The 20,890-nt window shown below is 42.5% G+C and overlaps 1 protein-coding gene across 12 annotated transcripts in view; it reads right to left on the bottom strand.

Moving 5' to 3' along the window:
• The window catches only part of FAM169A (family with sequence similarity 169 member A), an 89,766-nt gene extending 82,780 nt beyond the window's left edge, over nucleotides 1–6,986 (bottom strand). For 2 of the 12 annotated variants that reach the window (XM_063810370.1, XM_063810368.1), the window contains exon 1: nucleotides 6,095–6,234. The gene's annotated coding sequence lies outside the window, so the exon portion shown is untranslated. Of the gene's footprint in view, nucleotides 1–5,258; nucleotides 5,990–6,094; nucleotides 6,500–6,692 lie in introns of those variants that run through there. The other 10 variants (XM_517703.9, XM_063810369.1, XM_063810371.1 and 7 more) reach the window with 10 other exon arrangements.
• Nucleotides 6,987–20,890: the final 13,904 nt, after the last annotated feature.

The following is a 20,890-nucleotide window of genomic DNA, read 5'->3' as shown; positions in this document are numbered from 1 at the left end:
TACAGATGAGGAAACTGAGGCCAGGAGAGATTCAGTATCTTAATAAAAGGCAGCTAGAAACAGCAAAGTCAGGATTCAAACCTATGCCTATGGGCTTAAACTGTAGAACTGCACTGAGTAGTAACTACTGTTGATGGAAGTATCAGAATAAATTAATCAGGTATATCACAAGCCAATCCAAACTTGAAAGCACTGGTATACATGTATAAAAGCTTTTAGACTACAAAATTCTTTATTAATATGGTTTAGTACTTTATCTTTCATTGCATAACAATAAGTCAAACTCACTGACTTTTTCTCCACTTCTATGAATTACTAAATTGGCTTCTGTCCTTATCACTATATTAATACTACTACTCATAAGATCTCCAATAACCCTCCAAGTCCCAAATTCAATTGATTATTTTCATTCTTACTCCTCTTGACCTTATGACAGACTACACCAAACTGACCACCTTCTGTCACTTAAAAGTTTCTGTCTTTCCTTGACACTCAGGACAATCTGAGTTTCTGGAGAGGGATCTAGGCCGATAATACAGATTTGGGAGCTACCAGTGTATATATTTGGTAAATGGAGCCACTAGACAGGATAAGATTTCTAAGTAAGAGCAAGTGGAATAGCCAAGGCTTATAGTTAGGTGAAATATTCTTCTTCTCTCTCTTCTTCTTAGTTTCTTTCAGCAACTGACCCCTCTCCTCTGCACAATCCATAAATGCAGGGATCCCTCCAAATGCAATGTAGCACTAAAAAAAAAAAAAAAAAAAAAAAAAATTCTAGGCTGGACGCAGTGGCTCATGCCTGCAAACCCAGAACTTTAGGAAGTCGAGGCAGGCGGATCACGAGGTCAGGAGTTTGAGACCAGCCTGGCCAACATGGTGAAACCCCGTATCTACTAAAAAGTACAAAAATTAGCCAGGCATAGCGGCGTGCATCTGTAATCCCAGCTACTCAGGGGGCTGAGACAGGAGAATCCCTTGAACCCAGGAGGCGGAGCTTGCGGTGAGCTGAGATTGCACCACTCACTCCATCCTGGGTGACAGAGTGAGGCTCCTTTTCAAAAATAAAAACAGTCTAATAAATGGATTTGTTCCCAATTCGTATTTTCAAAAATTGTGTGCATTTAGACTTCGAGGAACCTTTTAACATTTTAATTCATAATATTTCACCTAACTATAAGCCTCAGTTATTCCACTTGCTCTTACTTAGAAACCTTACCCTGTCTACTGGCTCCATTTACCAAATATATACACTGGTAGCTCCCAAATCTCTATTATCTGCCTAGATCTTTGATTCATATTTGCAACAGTTCACGCAATACCTCTACCTGGATTCTCCCTCAGGAAACCCAAAACTAAATAACGTATATCCAAAGTTGACCAGACATAGTGGCTCCCAGCACTTTGGGAGACCAAGACAGGCAGATCGCTTGAGGTCAGGAGTTCAAGACCAGCCTGGTAAAACCCCATTTCTACTAAAAATACAAAAATCAGCCAGGCGTGCTGATGGGCACCTGTAATCCCAGCTACTAGGGAAGCTGAGGAAGAAGAATCACTTGAACCTAGAAGGCAGAAGTTGCAGTGAGCCAAAAAAAAAAGTTAACTTCTCTCCCTCTACAATCCTCTCTTCTTCCTCTCCCCACATTGTATGTTAACAAAGCAACCACCTACCCAGTTGTATGCTAAAACTTATTGAAGTCATCCTTTCCCTTAACACAACTCTTCATTGATATCATTAACAAAATTGGGTGATATTATCATTATGCACATGTCAGCCAATGAGCTTTATATACTACTTCTACTCATTTCAATAAGCTTGCAAGGCATGTCTCATACTCATTTTATAGCTAAAGAGGCCAAGCCTAAGTAACTATCCCTCATTTACACAACCATGGCAACAGAGCCCTGGTGCCCTGACTTAAATCCAGTCTGTGTGACACCAAAGCACATCTCTTTCCACCTCAAATACTGCCTTTCTACTGCAGCAGATGTGTCTCAACTCTAGCCCCTCCTCTGTCACCTCCATAGCCACAGCTTTGCTTCAAGGCTTTGCCAAGATTATCATAAAAGCTCGTATCTTTTCTCCACTCCAATCCAGCGTTTAAACTGCTATTGGAATGCTCTTCCTAAAAAGAGAGAGAGAACCCCATTCTGTTCATTCCTTCCTTTGAAAACCCATTATTGGTTCCCCATCACCATGGAGCAAACCTCATACACATCCATTCACAATCAGGCCCCAACCCACCATGGGACCTGGGCCAGATCAACTGACTTCCCTGTTTTCAGAACAGGACCAGTTATAACTCTATGCTTTAGCATTTGCTGGGACTGTCTCTCGTCATATCCCACATCCCCAAAAGCTTCTGACAAGTTCTCACTCATCCATTGTTCAAGACCAAGTTCAACTGTCACCGCCTCTGTAAAGCCCTTCCAGAGTCACTCAGACAGAATTAATGCAGCCCTCCTCGGCATGCCCCATATCACTTTGTTCAGTTCACTCACAGGACAGAATTATCTGCTTAATGTTTGTCTCATCTTTAAGACTGAATTTCTAGATTACTTTGCACATTCATGTTTTTGTACCCAGCCTAACAGTACACATTACAAGGACTACTGGAATGAATTTTCCAAATTAAACTAATTCTATACCTGAGAAGTTACAAATAAAGTGTGACAACATGCAACTTGGCACTTTTTAAAAAATGCAATTTGCTAAATTTGTTCCCAACTCGTATTTTCAAAAATCTTTGTACAGTTAGACCTTAAGGAATTGTTAACATTGTAATCCACAATACTTCACTAAACTATAGACTCCGTGACAGTAGGGCCTGTTTGTGACCTACAACACACAACAGACACTCAATGTTTGTGGAATAAATGAAAGCTATCTTTGTTTAGTCTAAAACTAGCATCTTATTGGAACAGCTAGTAACCAAAACTGTATTCATTTAAAAAAAAAAAAAAAAAAAAGGCGGGGGTGGGAGGAATCTAGGTACGTCACAAACTTTCCAGCCTAAAAAATAGGTTAGCATAGATGAGTAGTCCCCTATACAGAGCATGTAAACGTTAAGGTATCATATACCAACTCTAAAACTCCATGAGTCTAATAAGCATTCTAGGATATCTCTGATAAATTATTAGTTTTTCCCTTATTATCTTTAAATCATCACACCTTTTCCTTAATAAATTCTACCTTAAGTGATTTTCTTGTTATCATTGAAACAATTGTGAAATATTCCTACTACCACTGAGGCATACCAAATTTAGAACTTAAATTTCAGAGCTAAATATACAAAAAATAATGGCATGTGAAGAGACTATTGTCTTAAATACAATAATCACACAATTCCTTTTTTCACTTAGAATCATAAAATCTTAGGGGAAGGAACATACAAGTTTTGTTTAACTTCCTACCCAAACAACAATCCTTTATACAGAATCCTTGACAGATATTGTGGGAACCACTACATGAATACTCAACTCTCTTATGTTGTACTTACCTTTAAAAAGTAAATCTTACTGAATTTTTAGGCAGATGACTGAACATAGTATGCTTAAGGCTTAAAACGGAGTATTTAGGTAGGAGCTAATAGAGAAAAATATTCGATTTTTCTTTTCAATTTCTCAACCATCAGTAAATAATGCTCAAAATCTCAAGCAACTTCAAAGACAAAAGCACACCAAGATCACTTCCAAACTGGAGTCAATACAATCTTACCAATTCAGTGAACTTCTCTGACTTGTATAATAACAGAATCAATGTAAAAGTTTAAGAGTTGTGTTTGACTCAGCACTGTTATTTGCTAGAAAAAAAAAAAATCTCATTCCCCATAGGCCTAGGATAGGTCCAGACAGGTCACCTGCAATCTCTAGCAGGCAATCTTTGCTTACTTAAATTCCCTAAACCAAGACTCATCTCTAAATGTCCAAGGTTCTTCTCACCTCCATAATTCTCCCTATAGAATAAACATATCTATAATGGGAAGCACGATATTTTTGCCAGGGATGGTACACAATATGTAATCACTTGTTTGAAGACAAAATTAGTGGGAGAGTCTTCAACAAAACAGAAAATAAGAAGTTTAATTTAATAAGGAGGATGGCATGGAAACTTTACCTCAAAAGCACTTAATTATTTTGTTTTCTCCAAATCAAAATCCTTTGTTGGATATATATTCCATCTTGGTGTTTCACTGTTGTTGCCCAGGTTGGAGTGCAAGGGCACGATCTCGGCTCACCGCAACCTCTGCCTCCTGGGTTCAAGTGATTCTCGTGCCTCAGCCTCCCGAGTAGCTGGGATTACAGGCATGTGCCACCACACCCGGCTAATTTTGTATTTTTAGTAGAGACGGGGTTTCACCATGTTGGCCAGGCTGGTCTTGAACTCCTGACCTCGTGATCCACCCGCTCTGCCTCCCAAAGTGTTGGGATTACAGGTGTGAGCCACCGCACCCGGCCTATATCCCATCTTTATTAAATAAATACCACTTGTAATGACATGAATACTATCTCAAAGGTCAGACTAATTTGAAGCCTTTTAGAACCTAAAATCCACAGGTAAAACACCTTAATTTATGGTCACTCATGTGGAAGGTCAATGTTGCTACTCACATAAGCTATCTCTAAGTTCCCCAAACAGATCCCCATCATTAACTTAGAGAAAAGTCCACTATAATAGCTACAAGATTTCTGTGAAAGACGATCATGTTTTATCTTTGTTTGCGCTTCAAGTGTTAGGATAAACGGACTTTTCCCAGGTGCCTCTCGCCATCTCATTCCTTGCCTTTCCTCCAAAACAAGCAAAACTAAAACACTAAAAATTTTAGTCTGGTCCATACTAGTCACTAAAAATCTTTCCTCTTGTAAACACTTTATAGTACGATAAGGGACGTAGTTTGCAAAGATCATCTGTACATCCTGTGTAAAAAATAAAAACGCATGGCACACCAAACCCAGATCCACTTCGGTGAATTCCCTCCAGGGCCCAAATGTGTGCATTATGCAACAGCCAGCACTCCCGATTGTAATCCCTGTCTGTGATGCAATGACAAAATATAAATGGCTTGGGTATAATCTGCTCAGTTCGTAAGTAGTAATTCGCAAGAAGCCAACGAATTAAAAGAATTCCCAAATTCTCAGGAACCTTGAAAATGACAAATTGTGTCACAGTTCTGTGAGAATCACAATGAAAACTTTCCCTTCTGGAAATTTTTTGGAAATATGTCCCTCCGGTCCCAATCCCCCAAAAAACCCGTACACACGTTTTAATTTACGTTAGGAACGGCTCTCCCAGCGGGGGAGGGTGACCTGCATCAGGTGGTTATCTTCGAATCCACCCGATACGATACCCACGCCGCTTCCCAGACGCTGAAAAGCCAGTGAGATGCTTCATCCTTTCTCCCCAAGGACAGTCATGGGAGTCAGTGTAATCCAGACCCCCGAACCATAAACAACCCAGGGTTCAAGGCTTCACCTCCTGAGGCACAGGCCTCTTGAAAAATGGCATAATGGAGAGCTGAGAACACAATTAGGACAAAACTGCAACGACCAGCATTCCAGAGGAGGGAGAATCATACAATATCTGTTCCAAAAGTAGTTACAGGTAAAGGAAGGCGGTCAGAGCATCTCTGGAGGCCACCTGGTCGGGTGAACCGAGTCTAAACGCTGAAGTTCCACACCTCCCCGAGTCCGCGTCTCCCCAAGCCAAAGCAATCAGCTCGCACGCCAAGCATCCAGGTGGGGAGAGGGCGAGGGGAGGGGGCGGCAAGCCGCAGCTGCGAACCGGCCCGCGGCGGAGGCGAGCGAAGACCGGCATTCCCTCACACAAAATGGTGGCGCCGAGGCGGAGGCCGGCGCACCTGGGGGCGCCACACGCCCTACGGGATCCCCGCAGACCGCCGCCAGCTGGACGCGAGCCCCGGGTCCAGGCGGCCCGCACTGGTCTGCGCCAGGCCCAGCCCGCAGGGGCCGCCCACAGCCGGTGGCCCGCGTCGCCGCTCGGTGTCCGCGGGTCTGGTGCTGGCGGGGACGCGGGGCCCGGCGCGGCCGTCTCGGCCTCACCCAGCAGGCCGGGGCCGGGGATAGGGAGCGCACTCACCTCAGACGCGCCCCGGGAGCCGCTGGAAGAGCCCGGGAAAGGAGGCGGAGCCGCGCGAATGAATGGAGCCGGCGGCTGCTCGCTGGCGACCTCCGGCCGGTCCCGGGCCGCACAGCTCGCGGCTGCCAGGGCGAGTGCGGCTGCCTCCCGCTCGCCCCGGACGCCCGGCTCCTCGTCGCGGGTCGGCCGCGGCCCACCGTGCCCTCCGACGACGTGACGCACTAGCGCCGCAGCGCCTCCAGCCTTCGCTTCCGCTCCGCGCCCGCGCCCACCGCGAATCCCCCCGCCCGCCAGCGCGGAGCAGCCCCTCCTCGGAGCCTGGGACGCCGCCCTGCCTCCCTCCAGCCCCGGCTTTCAGGCGCCGGCCCGGCAGGTGCGGGCTTGGCCAGCCCGGGGGCGTCACGCGGCCCCCGCCGCGGCCCCCGCCTCGCCACCCGCGCCCCCTCTCTCCGCCCCGGCCGCCGTCACCCGGCAGCGCGACGCCCAGCTCAGGCCGATGGCCTGGTATTAAAGAGTGACCTTGGCTTAGATATAAAAATAGATGCGGTTAAGCCGCGGGGGCTGCAACGCTGATTTTGCGTATTCCTTTAATGCCGACCTTCGCAGGATTCTGTTCGCATAGCCCGGTGGAGTTCTCCAGCCCCGCGTAGGCCCTCCTGAAATTTACCCAGAGTGGGCGCGGCTATCCCGGCCTCGGGACAGGGGTGCAGAGGGCGCGGGCGAGGACCGCCGGCCTCCGCCCCGCCACTTTCATCCTAAACCTACTGCCACTTAGGTGCATGCAAGTTAGAATCGTGGGCTGCTTTCACAGTCTACAGAAGTCCTAGAGCCCGGACTTTCATCTGGAGATGTCAGGGAAATACCAAATTCCTGCGCTGACCTTTTCTCTTTCACCGTTTAACCGGTACAGACTAACCCTGACCCAGAAAGACAACAGGGTTCCATCCGGCTTTCCTCCCCTGCCTCTCCCAGCTCTATTCTACCGTCTTATGGCCTCTGGCGCCTTTGCTAATTACACACTCCTACTGAAAATTAGCCCTCCAGCATTTAAAACATGATAAATTGTCTTTAAGGTAATGCGTATTGTAGTCTAAATATATTTAATAAGTGTATTGAGAAACAATATTGTATCTAAGTATTAATGTCAAGACTTTCTTTTACTCATCATCCAAGAACCGTAGCATTATGTTCAGCTCATCCAGAAAAGTTGGAAATTGCTTCTTTCATTCCTGGGAAATATTTAGCAATCACAATACCAACTTTCACGAATTTACTAATGATTAGCAAAATTAGCAAGATCAAAAAATACTTCAGAGAATGCTTGTTGATATAGATATATTTGACCCTGATTTTTAAAAAAAGGCTTTTCTGCCATATAAGAATCTATTGTTTCATTTGTATAATATTTAATTAGCCAAAATCTTTACTGTTACACATCATTTACCATTTTAATGAAACTTAATGAATTAGATTTAATAGAGCAGGAATTTGGGGTAGTTGGGTTCTACCCATAGCCAGTGATGAATGAAATTATATGACTTGTATTTACATTTCTAGAGCTATGTGTAAGTAGGAGTCCCCAGGGTAATCCCAAACAATTGCCATTTGGGGAAGCTTTGGCTACCAGACTATGCCCTACAGATGTTGAAGCCTCAGGCCTTAGTGTAAAGCTAACCAATACAACTTGTTGATAATATTTGAAATGCCTGGGTGTGATTGACTCTTAGCTATTGTTTTAGAAGTATGCGGGTATTTGTGCCTGGGTCAGGGAGGCCTGGCTCCCAGATGTCTGGCTATTCTGGTAGGAGACAGAACTACATTCACCCAGACCTGTAAAAGAAAAGGTCCAATTTTTTTTTTTTTTTTTTTTTTTTTTTTTGAGACAGGGTTTCACTCCCACAGCCTAGGCAGGCTGGAATGCAATGGCGCGATCTCGACTCACTGCAACCTCCGCCTCCCAAGCTCAAGCGATTCTCCGGCATCAGCCTCCGGAAGAGCTGGGACAGAGGTGCACACCAACGCACCCCGCTAATTTTTGTAGAGACGAGTTTCGCCATGCTGCCCAGGCTGGTCCTGAACTTCTGAGCTCAAGCGATCCGCCCGCCTCGGACTCCCAAAGTGCTGGGATTACAGGCGTGAGCCACTGCGCCAGGCCTGATTCTCTTTTCCCTACTTGCAAATGACACTATTTTTGAGAGTTTTTGGTTTTTTCTTTTAAAATCACCATTGACTTCCCTCTTTGGCTGAGATAAATTTTGCTTATCTTAGTAGGCAAAGAACAACAACTAAAAACATGAGCCTTTGTCAGATTAGTATATGCTGAAAATTGTTACCACAATATTTTGAAATATGCTTTGAGGCTTTTTTCTGAACCGTTTTTAGAGTAAAAGGATTATTGCTTTGGTTTTTGTTTTTGCAGTGCTTGCTTTAATTATTACTTTGTTATTAGCAAAGGAAACATGTTAAGAGTTCGTTCTGATTGTATTTTTCCTCTATGTTTAAAGAGGAGTGGAACCATCTTAAGTAAAAGAAGTTTGCCACAACCCTGGATTTTGGAGGTTACTAATACACATGACCCAGAAAAGAGCTCTTTAGTTGCACTGGGGAAGAGGAATTCTTAATAGCTAAAATCATAACTGATGTTTTTGACAGCTAACAAATTGCCAGGCACTCTACAGACTTCTTTATGGAAATTAATTCACTTAATCCTCTTACCATCCTTGCAGGTATACACTGTTACCCCCAGTTTACCTAAGAGGAGTCTTGAGGCACACAGAGAAACTAAGCAATTTGCCCATGGTCACACAGATAGTAATCCTAGCATGTTGGCTCAAGAGCACACTCCCTTAACCAGAATTCCATACTGCCTTAAATGTGCACAAAATCCTATACCATATGGATAAATTTTGCTTTTGAAGCCCTAAAACATACTAAATGTCCTATACTTTCAAGTTTAAATAATTTCTTAGATCTAGTATTTTCCCAGACAGGAAGGAAGAATTAAAACCCTAGTTAGAAAGAAAACTTGTAAAAACTTCCTCTGGTATATACTAAGCAAAATTTATAATCTGTTAGTTTTTGAAAAGCACATTTTTCATTTTTACATCATTTAAGTGTAATTGCTCTCCAAGTCCCGCCCCCCAGTTCCAGGGCATAATTACAAGTTTTCATTCTGTTTATTTAGCGCCTGGAAAAGACACATTTCCTTAGAAAGATTTATCATCATCTTTGACCCTCCAATAAGACATAAATGTGTTGGGAACAGGCCCCCCCAAAATCTCGCCATAAACTGGCCCCAAAACTGGCCATAAACAAAATCTTTGCACTACTGTGACATGTTCGTGATGGCCGTGACGCCCACGCTGGAAGGTTGTGGGTTTACCGGAATGAGGGCAAGGAACACCTGGCCCACCCAGGGCGGAAAACCGCTTAAAGGCGTTCTTAAACCACAAACGATAGCATGAGCGACCTGTGCCTGGACATGCCCCTGCTACAGATAACTAGCCAGAGCCCATGCCTTTATTTCAGCCCATCCCTTGTTTCCTGTAAGGAATACTTTTAGTTAATCTATAATCTATAGAAACAATGCTTATCACTGGCTTGCTGTCAATAAATATGTGGGTAAATCTCTGTTTGAGGCTCTCAGCTCTTGAGGGCTGTAAGACCCCTGATTTACCACTCCACACCTCTGTATTTCTGTGTGTGTCTTTAATTCCTCTAGCGCCCCTGGGCCAGGGTCTCCCCAGCTGAGCTGGTCTCGGCATAAATGGGTAGATTTAGAATCCATCATATGTTTTAAATACATAAAATCACAGGGATAATTTTTTTTTTTTTTTTGAGACTGAGTCTCACTGTGACGCCCAGGCTGGAGTGCAGTGGTGTGATCTCTGCTCACTGCAATCTCCGCCTCTTAGGTTCAAGCAATTCTCCTGCCTCAGCCTCCTGAGTAGCTGGGATTACAGGCACGCACCACTATGCCCGGCTAATTTTTTGTATTTTTAGTAGAGATGGTGTTTCACCATGTTGGTCAGGCTGGTCTCGAACTCCTGACCTTGTGATCCACCCGCCTCGGCCTCCCAAAGTGCTGGGATTACAAGCGTGAGCCACAGGAGAACATTTTAATAACTGAGGTAGCCCAGGGATTTCTAGATTGAAACTATTAGCCAGTCAGCTAACTAGTTAGCTAATAATATCAGCCATGGCAATGTAGAAAGACAATCTTCCCTGCAGGCACTAAAAGATGAAAAAGGACAGCTATCCTAGAATGCTTGATTTCTTCCTTTGGTATGTAAGAAAACACGTCACAGGAATACTTTCAGAATTAAAAGCAGTGTTTTGACTGAGTTTTGTTGGTCAAACACTACTATAACTGCAGATTTCAAATTCCTGAGTGATACTGTGCCCTGGGGGGAGAAAAGAACCTGAAGAAAAGAGAAATAAGTTTGAGAAGCCCAGTTGCATTTGTCTTGCTGCTTGATTTGCTTTAATATGTGGTAGAAGGACAGAGAATTTGGTAAGTTTAGTTTGGGTTTAAAAGACAGAAAATGTACAATTTTTCATATTATTAATGACAAATCACATACATATTTACATCCATGGTACGTACTGCAAGTTGCTTAATTAATATCCATTCTCTTCTTTCTTTAGGACAAACCCAATTTTGTTCATGGTGGCAATGTGCCCCACTAAAACCGTTTTCCTCCCTCAGACTCCTCTAGTAGCTGGGATAGCCATATGGTCATTTTGGCCAACGAGTTGTAAGCAGAAGATTATTAGATGTGTCTTCCAAGAAAGCTTTTATTTTCTGATAAAAGAGGGTGGACTCAATCGACATATACCTTTACCTTTTGTCAAACATTTGTACTTTTTCCTTCTTCCTGTTTGGAAGGAAGCCTTAGGTCTGGGAGCAGAGCAGCCATCTTGGAACCATGAGCTGATCATGAGAATGAAATCCATGTATTAATATGCTAGAGCCAAGAGACGGGAACCTGGGACAATGGTGATGTTATATGGCTGCTACACCAATTCCAGGCTGCTCACCTCCAGTCTTCTCTGTTACTTACCAACAATCCTAACTAATTCTCAAAGTTAAACACTGTCACTTTCATATAGCTAGAAAAAAAGAATACTTCTAGAGTATGTTTACTATACCATATATATTTACCATCCTTTGGCCGGCCATGGTGGCTCATGCCTGTAATCCCAGTACTTTGGGAGGCTGAGGCAGGTGGATCATTCGAGGTCAGGGGTTTGAGACCAGCCTGGCCAATATGTTGAAACCCTGTCTCTACTAAAAATACAAAAATTAACTGGGCGTGGTGGCAGGCACCTGTAATCCCAGCTCCTTGGGAGGCTGAGGGAGGAGAATTGCTTGAACCTGGGAGGCGGAGGTTGCAGTGAGCCAAGACTGCACCACTGCACTCCAGCCTGGGCGATAGAGCAAGACTCAGTCTCAAAAAAAAAGAAAAAAAGAAAACCAAATACCACATACTCTCACTTACAAGTGGAAGCTAACCATTAGGTACTCATGGACATAAAAATGGCAACAATAGAAACTGGGGACTTGTTGGGGGAGAGAGAGAGGGAGCAAGGGTTGAAAAACTAACTACTGGGTACAATACTCAGTACCTGAGTGACAGAATCATTTGTACCCCATACTTCAGTATCATGCAATTTACCCATGTAATGAACCTGCACATATACCCTCTGAATCTAAAATAAAATTTGAAAAAGAAAAACAAATACACAGAAAAGTATAATTAAATTTCGCACTTTTAGTTAAAACAAGTAGAAGAATCAGGATGTAAAGAGGGATTCTTTTTTTTTTTTTTTTTGAGACAGCGTTTCACTCTTGTTGCCCAGGCTGGAATGCAATGGCACGATCTCTGCTCACCGCAACCTCTACCTCTCGGGTTCAAGCGATTCTCGTGCCTCAGCCTCTCAAGTAGCTGAGATTACAGGCATGTACCACCACGCCCGGCTAATTTTGTATTTTTAGTAGAGACAGGGTTTCTCCATGTTGGTCAGTCTGGTCTCGAACTCCTGACCTTAGGTGATCCGCCCGCCTCGGCCTCCCAAAATGCTGGGATTACAGGTGTGAGCCACCGTGCCCGGCCCGTAGAGAGGGATTCTAAAATTAAAATATTTGGTCCGTGTTTTATAGGCAGCAACCTGGCATATATATCAAAAGTAATGAAAATATGGATATATTTCCCATAATACCACTCCTGGAAACTTATCCAAAGAAATACTTAAGAAAAAAAAGTTATGTGCATGTCACTGAATGATGTCACTGAAACTTTTTTTTTAAAAAAAAAAGCCAAAATGTACAAATACAAAAATGTCTAGGCTTGGTGTGGTGGCTTACACCTGTGATCCCAGGACTTTGGGAGGCCAAGGCGGGCAGATCACTTGAGGTCAGGAGTTTGAGACCATCCTGGCCAACAGGGTGAAACCCCGTCTCATACAAAAATTAGCTGGGTGTGGTCATAGGCACCTGTAATCCCAGATACTCAGGAGGCTGAGGCAGGAGAATCACCTGTGCCTGGTAGGCAGAGGTTGCAGTAAGCCAAGATCACACCACTGCATTCCAGCCTGGTCAACAGAGTAAGACTCTCTCAAAAAAAAAAAAAAAAAAAAAAAAGGATATTTAATAATAGGTATATTGCTATTCATCAAAGAAATACAAAATTTTCACCTATATTATTGCAGACAACAGGGGGCATTTTATAAAATTACTAATAGCAACTTGCAAAGCATATTGGAGCATCTATACACTGTAACAGTTTGGCAGAAAGTGGAACACCTGTCTGGATGCAATGTATCATGATCATCATTGTCATTGTTGCTGGATTTCATTTATCAAACGTTTATATGCTAGACATTGTACTAAATATCATACTTAAGTTATCTTATTTAATGCCCACAATATCTGCTTGATGTAGATACTATGATCCTCATTTAACACATGAGGAAACTGAAGCTTAGAGAAGTGAAGAAATTAATCCAAGGCTATGGAACAGGAATTGGACTCTTCTTCTGAAATACTCTAGATTTTGGAGACTAGACCCTAGACTTAACTATACTGTTTTTCAATCAGTATGTATCTAGCTTCTAGAAAATATTTATATTAACACTCTCTCACCCAATATTTATGCATTTATTAATTCAACACGTCCTTTGAAATGTCTGTTATGCCAGGCACCATACTAGATATACCCTGTGATGTGATCATGTAACAATGGAACAGGCAGAGCCAACAAGAAGTTGACCTATGAAACCATGGCTTGTAGCAGAGTGTTGGGTACCAAGAAATGAAGCTGCAGAAATAGGCAGGACCTGTTATTCTTTAAAAAATCCTGTTCAACCATGGTAAGGAGTATGGACCCAGGCCCAAAGGTAATGGAAATCCATTTGTATTAGTTTGTTTTCACACTGCTGATAAAGACATACCCAAGACTGGGCATTTTACAAAAGAAAGATGTTTAATGGACTTACAGTTCCACGTGGCTAGGGAGGCCTCACAGTCATGGTGGAAGGCAAGGAGGAGCATGTCATGTCTTACATGGATGGCAGCAGGCAAAGAGAGAGCTTGTGCAGAGAAACTCCCCTCTTTAAAACCATCAGATCTTGTGAGACGCATTCACTATCACGAGAACAGCACAGGAAAGACCTGCGCTGTTAATCACTAATTTGATCCCTTCTCACCTGGTTTCTCCCACAACATGTGGGAATTGTGGGAGTTACAATTCAAGATGAGATTTGGGTGGGGACACAGCCAAACCATATCACCATTTAAGGAGTTTAAATTTCAGAGTGACAGGACCATATTTGCATTAGTAAAGAGATGACAGTCTGATCTAGAAGTGACAGTGAGGATGAAGAGAAGTAAATAGATTCTAGAGCTCAAAGGTGGAAAGTAGAATCAACAGGGTCTGGCAAAACAAGCAATATAATAGAGAAGGCAAGCAAGACCATCAGGGTCCTGGCTTGAGCCACTGGATAAATAATGGTGTTATTTACTCAAATAGCAATCACTGCAGATAAGGATTTGGGGAGTAAAATTATGAGTTCCATTTTGTCTATGTTGAGTTTTTATGTGCTTGTAAGACATCCAAGTGGGGACATCTAAAATAGTGAGATCTTCAGGACTTCAGGGGAAATATGTAGACTTAAGGTATATTGATCAGGAGATGTCAGCATAGGCATGGTAATTGAAGCCTTGGAATGAGTGAGCTTGCTCAGAGAGAATGCCGGGGAAAAGCACAGGTCCAGCCAAAATCTTATAGGGACCACAGAAGATCCTGCAGGAGAAACAGCATGGTCAGAGAGACAAGGGAGAGTGTGATAGCACAGAAGCCAAGAGACAGAGGTGAGTCGGCAGTGGAGTTAAATGCTCCCTTCAGAATTCATCCAAAGAAATAACTAAGGATAAGCCCAAAGACTTGCCTACAAGACTATTTCAATACTGTCTGTAATGGGAAAATATTGGTAGTGGGGAAAGGAAGGGGGAATCCAACAGTAAGATAGTTGTTAAATAAATGTTGGTACATCCATACAATGGAATGTTGTGTAATCTTTAAATCTCTTTTCTGAAGAATATTTAATGACATGGGAAAATGTTAAGTAGAAAAAGCATCTGTTTAAAAATATGATCCCACTTTTGCTTTTAAAATTATGCTCAATCATACAGATATATTCACAGAATATTTAGACCATAATGATATGCAATATATAAAAATGTTAACACCAAAAGTTGGAAATGGATTGGAAACAGGCAAGACTGGGTAGTGGAATTATTGGATGAGTGGTTTGTATTTTGTTGATTATATTTTTCTCATTTTCCATGCTGAACATATAGTCCTTTTACACTAAGAAAAATCTTAATAGGTTTTTGGTTAAGAAACTTATAACACATAACACACAATATGCAGTGATTAAATTTTTGTTTTGGTTTGTTTTGTTTTTTCGAGACAGGGTCTTACTCTGTCACCCAGGCTAGAGTGCAGTGGCACGATCACAGCCCACTGCAGCCTTGACCTCCTGGGCTCAAGCTATCCTCCCACCTCAGCCTCCTGAGCAGCTGGGACCACAGGCGTGCGCCACCATGCCCGGCTAATTTTTGTTTTTTGTAGAGACAGGGTCTCCCTGTGCTGCCCAGGCTAGTCTCAAACTTCTAGGCTCAAGGGATCCTCCTACCTTGGCCTCCCAAAGTGCTGGAATTACAGGTGTGAGCCACCATGCCCAGCCCAGTGATCAAATATTATACTTGGAGAAACTAGGTACCAACATGGTACAATATGTGTGCTGTAACATTAAGTTATAGCAGGTTATATTACTTTATAGAAAGATGCAGGATAAGGACTTGGTAGAAGAACTGTCAAAGATAAAGCTGGGGCTGGGTGTGGTGGCTCACGCCTGTAATCCCAGAACTTTGGCCGGCCTAGGTGGGTGGATCACTGAGGTCAGGAATTCGAGACCAGCCTAGCCAACATGGTGAAACCCCGTCTCTACTAAAAATACAAAAAGTTAGCTGGGCGTGGTGGCTCACGCCTATAATCCCAGCTACTCAGGAGGCTGAGGCAGGAGAATCACTTGAACCTGGGAGGCAGAGGTTGCAGTAAGCTGAGATCGCACCACTGCATTCCAGCCTGGGCAACAAGAGCAAAACTCCATCTCAAAAAAAAAAAAAAAAGATAAACCTGGACACTAGTTGAAGACAGCAAAGACAGATTTTATTCAGTAATTAACTGTGGTAGGGGAAACAGCTAAGTTCAACTGTGAGTTGCACAGAGGTGTCTTGGAAAATGGGGGAGTAGGGAAGAGGAGCAGGCCTGGCCCCTGTAGTGTCACAGAAGTGAAACATTACAAAAAGTGGGGAAGTGAGGTAGGGTCAATATCCATGTAATTAGGCCATCTGATTCTGCCAACTGGCATTTATCCAAGTTAGGCTTCTACCCTCCCTCAGAGTCTGGGAGACAGAGGCCTTATCCTTCTTCATAACATCAAAGGAATGGGTTTTCAGGGCCTTGACAAAGACACTCCTGAGCTGTAGAAGATACACATCCATCTCAAAGGGACAAAGGGAGTTTTTTCAAATAAATGCTCTGAGAAAGGGATGTGAAGGACCCATGACCGGGTGTTGCTGGAACAAATGGTAAATTCTTTTGGCAGCCTTGAGCTTTGCTAGACTGGAAATCAAGGTGGGCCAGGTCATCCCAGGCACATGGCCTTAGGATGCTAAAGCAATGTCAGCCTTTGATCAAGTCTCTTAGAGCAGGGGTTTAGATGGAGATGTTTGTGCCAAATATGCAGTTCTCAAGACCTAAGGTATCCGTGATCAAAGGGTGGGGACAGATCCAAGACAGGCGGAGCAGGTCCTTTTCCTGCCCAGCTGGGTAAAGGCCTCTGCCCTGTTAATCATGGAATAAATGAGTCCCTGGACTTTAATGTTTGCCCAGTGCCCCCTACAGAATCAGTTCACGGATGAAGGGACATCCTGGGAACACATGCCATATTGTCCTTGTTCTGAGGCCTCCACACACAGCAGGGCCTCACACAAGGTCACGCACACACCAGAGAGGGCACAAGAAAAGGTTGAAAACCTGCCCAGGTTCTGCATGCCAAGCCAAGTGCCCTAACTCTAGGCTTCATCACCCGGAGGAAGAGGTACCATTTTCTAATCTGCCTGCCCATTGGAAGTACCTTTTCTTTTATATATATATATATTTTTTTTTTTTTATTATACTTTAAGTTCTAGGGTACGTGTGCACAATGTGCAGGTTTGTTACATATATATACATGTGCCATGTTGGTGTGCTGCACCCATTAACTTGTCATTCACATTAGGTATTATCTCCTAATGCTATCCCTTCCCCCTCCCCCAACCCCACAACAGGCCCCAGTGTGTGATGTTCCCCTCAGAGGAAGTACCTTTTCTAATCAGAACAAAGTGTCCTTCTATGCTAATGTGACCCTAACTGCATTAGGTTTGACACTGGCAGAAAGATTCAAGATAATTTGGGATCATCTTTTATAGGGCCTTATAACAAGACATAATTCATTATAATTGAAAATTAATTTCAGTACATTATTTTGGTTTTTGGTGGAATAGTCTATACTTTGAGGACTTGTTATACACTCAGTTAGTCAAAACATATGTAGTATTTATACCTGTAAGTGTTTGCTAAAGGTAGAGAGCCATTATCATCCCACCTCCCTACCTCCATTCATCCTCCTGCCCCTCCCATTCCCCCACCCCTCTACCACCAGCTTAATTTACTAATTTAGAAAAATATTGCAAAGCAGAAAGCAACGACGTTACTGCTTGGCTTTCTTTATGTCAGTTTAGTTGCCCAATTGAGGAATTTGATTAACAGCTAAATTCTGTACTGTAGATAATGCTGGAACTAAAAATGCTTTCAAAGTAAAAATTTGCATATGGAAGCAATCGATGTTGTAATAAAATATATATATATAAAGCAAAGACTATTCCAACTTCAAAAAACAAAAATCAATCAAACAAACAAAACCTGTGAGACTGAATACTCCAACTTGACAAGGATGACTTAAAAAAAGATCAGGCAAAACATTTGAATTCTTTTATATTGGAAAGGAGCCAAAATGAGAGACAGGAACAAAGATGAACTTTCAGCTCAAACAAAGACACAACCCACTGGGAAAGGCATGTTCTGCCAAGGCTTAGAGAAGGGACTCTCTTTTTCTTCCCCCATATCAAGGCTGACACAATACACAAAGTCTCTCAATTTTTCATCCTGGCCTTGATCTGAAAATGCTACAGCGAAATGGATTAGTGCTGGGGTGGGGATGGAGTGGAACTAGGCCTTCAGTGTGGGGCAGGCTTCCTTGGGCTCTCCAGTTTGCCCTGGTTCTCAAGCTTCAGTATCAAAAATGCAGAGACCTGGGTCTTCTCTCTCGCTGCCTGGGCAACACAGGGAGACCCTGTCTCTACAAAAAATAAAAAAAAATTAGCCAGGCATGGTGGTGCATGCCTGTGGTCCCAGCTGCTCAGGAGGCCGAGGAGGGAGGTTAGCTTGAGCCCGGGAGGTCAAGGCTGCAGGGGGCTGTGATCGTGCCACTGCACTTCTAGCCTGGGTGACAGAGTAAAACCCTGTCTCAAAAAACAAACAAAACAAACCAAAACAAAAATGTATTCACTGCATATTATGTGTTATGTGTCATAAATTTCTTAACCAAAAACCTATTAAGATTTTTCTTAGTGTAAAAGGACTATATGTTCAGCATGGAAAATGAGAAAAATATAATCAACAAAATATAAACCACTCATCCAATAATTCCACTACCCAGTCTTGCCTCTTTCTAATCCATTTCCAACTTTTGGTGTTAACATTTTTATATATTGCATATCATTATTGGTAGTGAGATTCTAATCCAGGAAATCAGGAATGGGACCAAAGAATTTTAAAATAAGCAATACAGGTCTATCTTTATCAAAACTCTTTATAGCTGGTGAGAAACTGAGACAACAAAACGTAGTATGTCTATGGTGTAGAGAGAAAATGTTGATTAAATTGTTCATCAACTCTCATAGTTCGTTTGCAGATTCTTTAGAGCCTTCTATGTACAAGATCATGACACCTCAAATAGAAATTTACTTTCTCCTTTCCAATCTTGATTGCTTTTATTTCTTTTGCTTGCCTAATTGCCCTGGCTAGAACATCCAGTACAATGTTGAATAGAAATGATGAGAGAAAACATCCTTGTTTTGTTCCTGATCTTAGGGGAAAAGCTTTCAGTCTTTAATCATTAAGTATGACGTTGGATGTGGGTTTTTCACAGATGCCCTTTACTGGTTTTTGTCAAATTATTTTTCTGTGTCAATTAAGATTATCTTGTGATTTTCTTTTACTCTGTTAATTTGGTGCCTTCCATTGATTAACTTTATTTATTTATTTATTTTTTGAGACCAAGTCTCACTCTGTTGCCCAGGCTGGGGTGCAGTGGCACGATATCTGCCTCCCGGGTTCAAGCTATTCTCATGCCTCAGACTACCTAGTAGCTGGGGCTACAGGCGTGAGGCACCATGCCTGGCTAATTTTTGTATTTTTAGTAGAGGTGGGGTTTCACCATGTTTGCGAGGCTGGTCTCAAACTCCTGACCTCAGGTGATCCACCCTCCTCGGCCTCCCAAAGTGCTGGGATTACAAGTGTGAACCACCATGCCCAGCCTGATTCACTTTCATATGTTGAACAAACCTTGCATTTGTGGGATAAATTGATTGGTCATGGCATGTCATCCTTTTTATATGATGCTGGCTTTGATTTTCCAGTATTGAGGAATTTTGCACCCGTGTTCATAAGGGATACTGGTCTGTAGTTTTCTTTCCTTGTGATATCTTTGGCTTTGTTATCAGAGCCATACTGACCTCATAGAATAATTTAGGAAGTATCCCCTCTTCTATTTTTTGACAGCATTTAAGAAGGACTAGTGTTAATTCCTCTTTAAAGGTTTGGCAGAATCCAGCAGTAAAGCCATCTGTGCTTGGGCTTCCTTTGTGGGTAGTTTTGGATTACTAATTCTTTTTACTAGTTATAGGTCTACTCAGATTTTCTTGAGCCCATTTTTACAGTTTGTGTATTTTTAGGAATTTGTCTATTTCATCTCAGTTATCTAATTTGTTGGCATACTAATCATAGTATTCTCTTATATCCTTGTTATTTCTGTAAGATCAACAGTAATGTCTCCTCTTCCACTCCTGATTTGAGAAATTTGAGTCTTCTCTCTTTTTGTTTTATCAGTCTATCTAAAGACTTGTCATATTTTGTTGATCTTTTCAAAGAACGAATTTTTGGCTTAGTTGACCTTCTCTATTGTTTTTCTATTATCTATTTATTTCCATTTTTTTTTTTTTTTTTTTTTTTTTTTTTCGAGACGGAGTCTTGCTCTGTCACCCAGGCTGGAGTGCAGTGGCGCAATCTCAGCTCACTGCAAGCTCCACCTCCCAGGTTCACACCATTCTCCTGCCTCGGCCTCCCGAGCAGCTGGGACTACAGGCGCCCGCCACCATGCCCGGCTAATTTTTTGTACTTTTAGTAGAGACGGGGTTTCACCGTGTTAGCCAGGATGGTCTCGATCTCCTGACCTTGTGTTCCGCCCGCCTCGGCCTCCCAAAGTGCTGGGATTACAGGCTTGAGCCACCGAGCCAGGCCTTATTTCCATGTTTTATTTACTTCCTTCTTCATGCTTTGGATTTAGTTTGCTCTTCTTTTTCTAGTTTCTTAAGGTAAAAGGTTAGGTTACTGATTTGAGATCTTTCTTCTTTTCCAATGAAGATGTTTACATTTCATTGAGAGGGTATACATTTCCCTCTGAGCACTAGTTTTGCTGCATCCTCTAAGTTTTGGTATGTTGTGTGCTTGTTTTAATTCACTTCAAAGTATTTTTGAATTGCTGTTGGGATTTCTTCTTTGATCCACTGTTTACTTAGGAGCATGTTGTTTAATTTTTACAAATTTGTTAATTTTTCAAATTTTCTTATGTTATTATTTCTAATTTCATTCCATTGACAAAGACATACCTTATATAATTTTCATATTTTAAAATTCATTGAGACTTGTTTTATGGCCTAAAATATGGTCTATCCTGGAGAGTGTTCCATGCGCCCTTGAGAGCAATGTGTATTGGGCTGCTTTGCAATGGAGTGTCCTATATATGTCTGTCAGGCCTGGTTGATAAACAGTATTGTTCAAGTCATCTATTTCCTCACTAATTTTCTGTCTAGTTGTTTTACTCATTATTGAAAGTGTGGTATTTAAG

Source organism: Pan troglodytes, chromosome 4 (assembly GCF_028858775.2).
Source record: "Pan troglodytes isolate AG18354 chromosome 4, NHGRI_mPanTro3-v2.0_pri, whole genome shotgun sequence".
Taxonomy (NCBI): Eukaryota; Metazoa; Chordata; class Mammalia; order Primates; family Hominidae; genus Pan; species Pan troglodytes.
The sequence above is the reverse complement of the archived record's forward strand: the minus strand, read 5'-3'. Positions and strand labels throughout refer to the sequence as shown.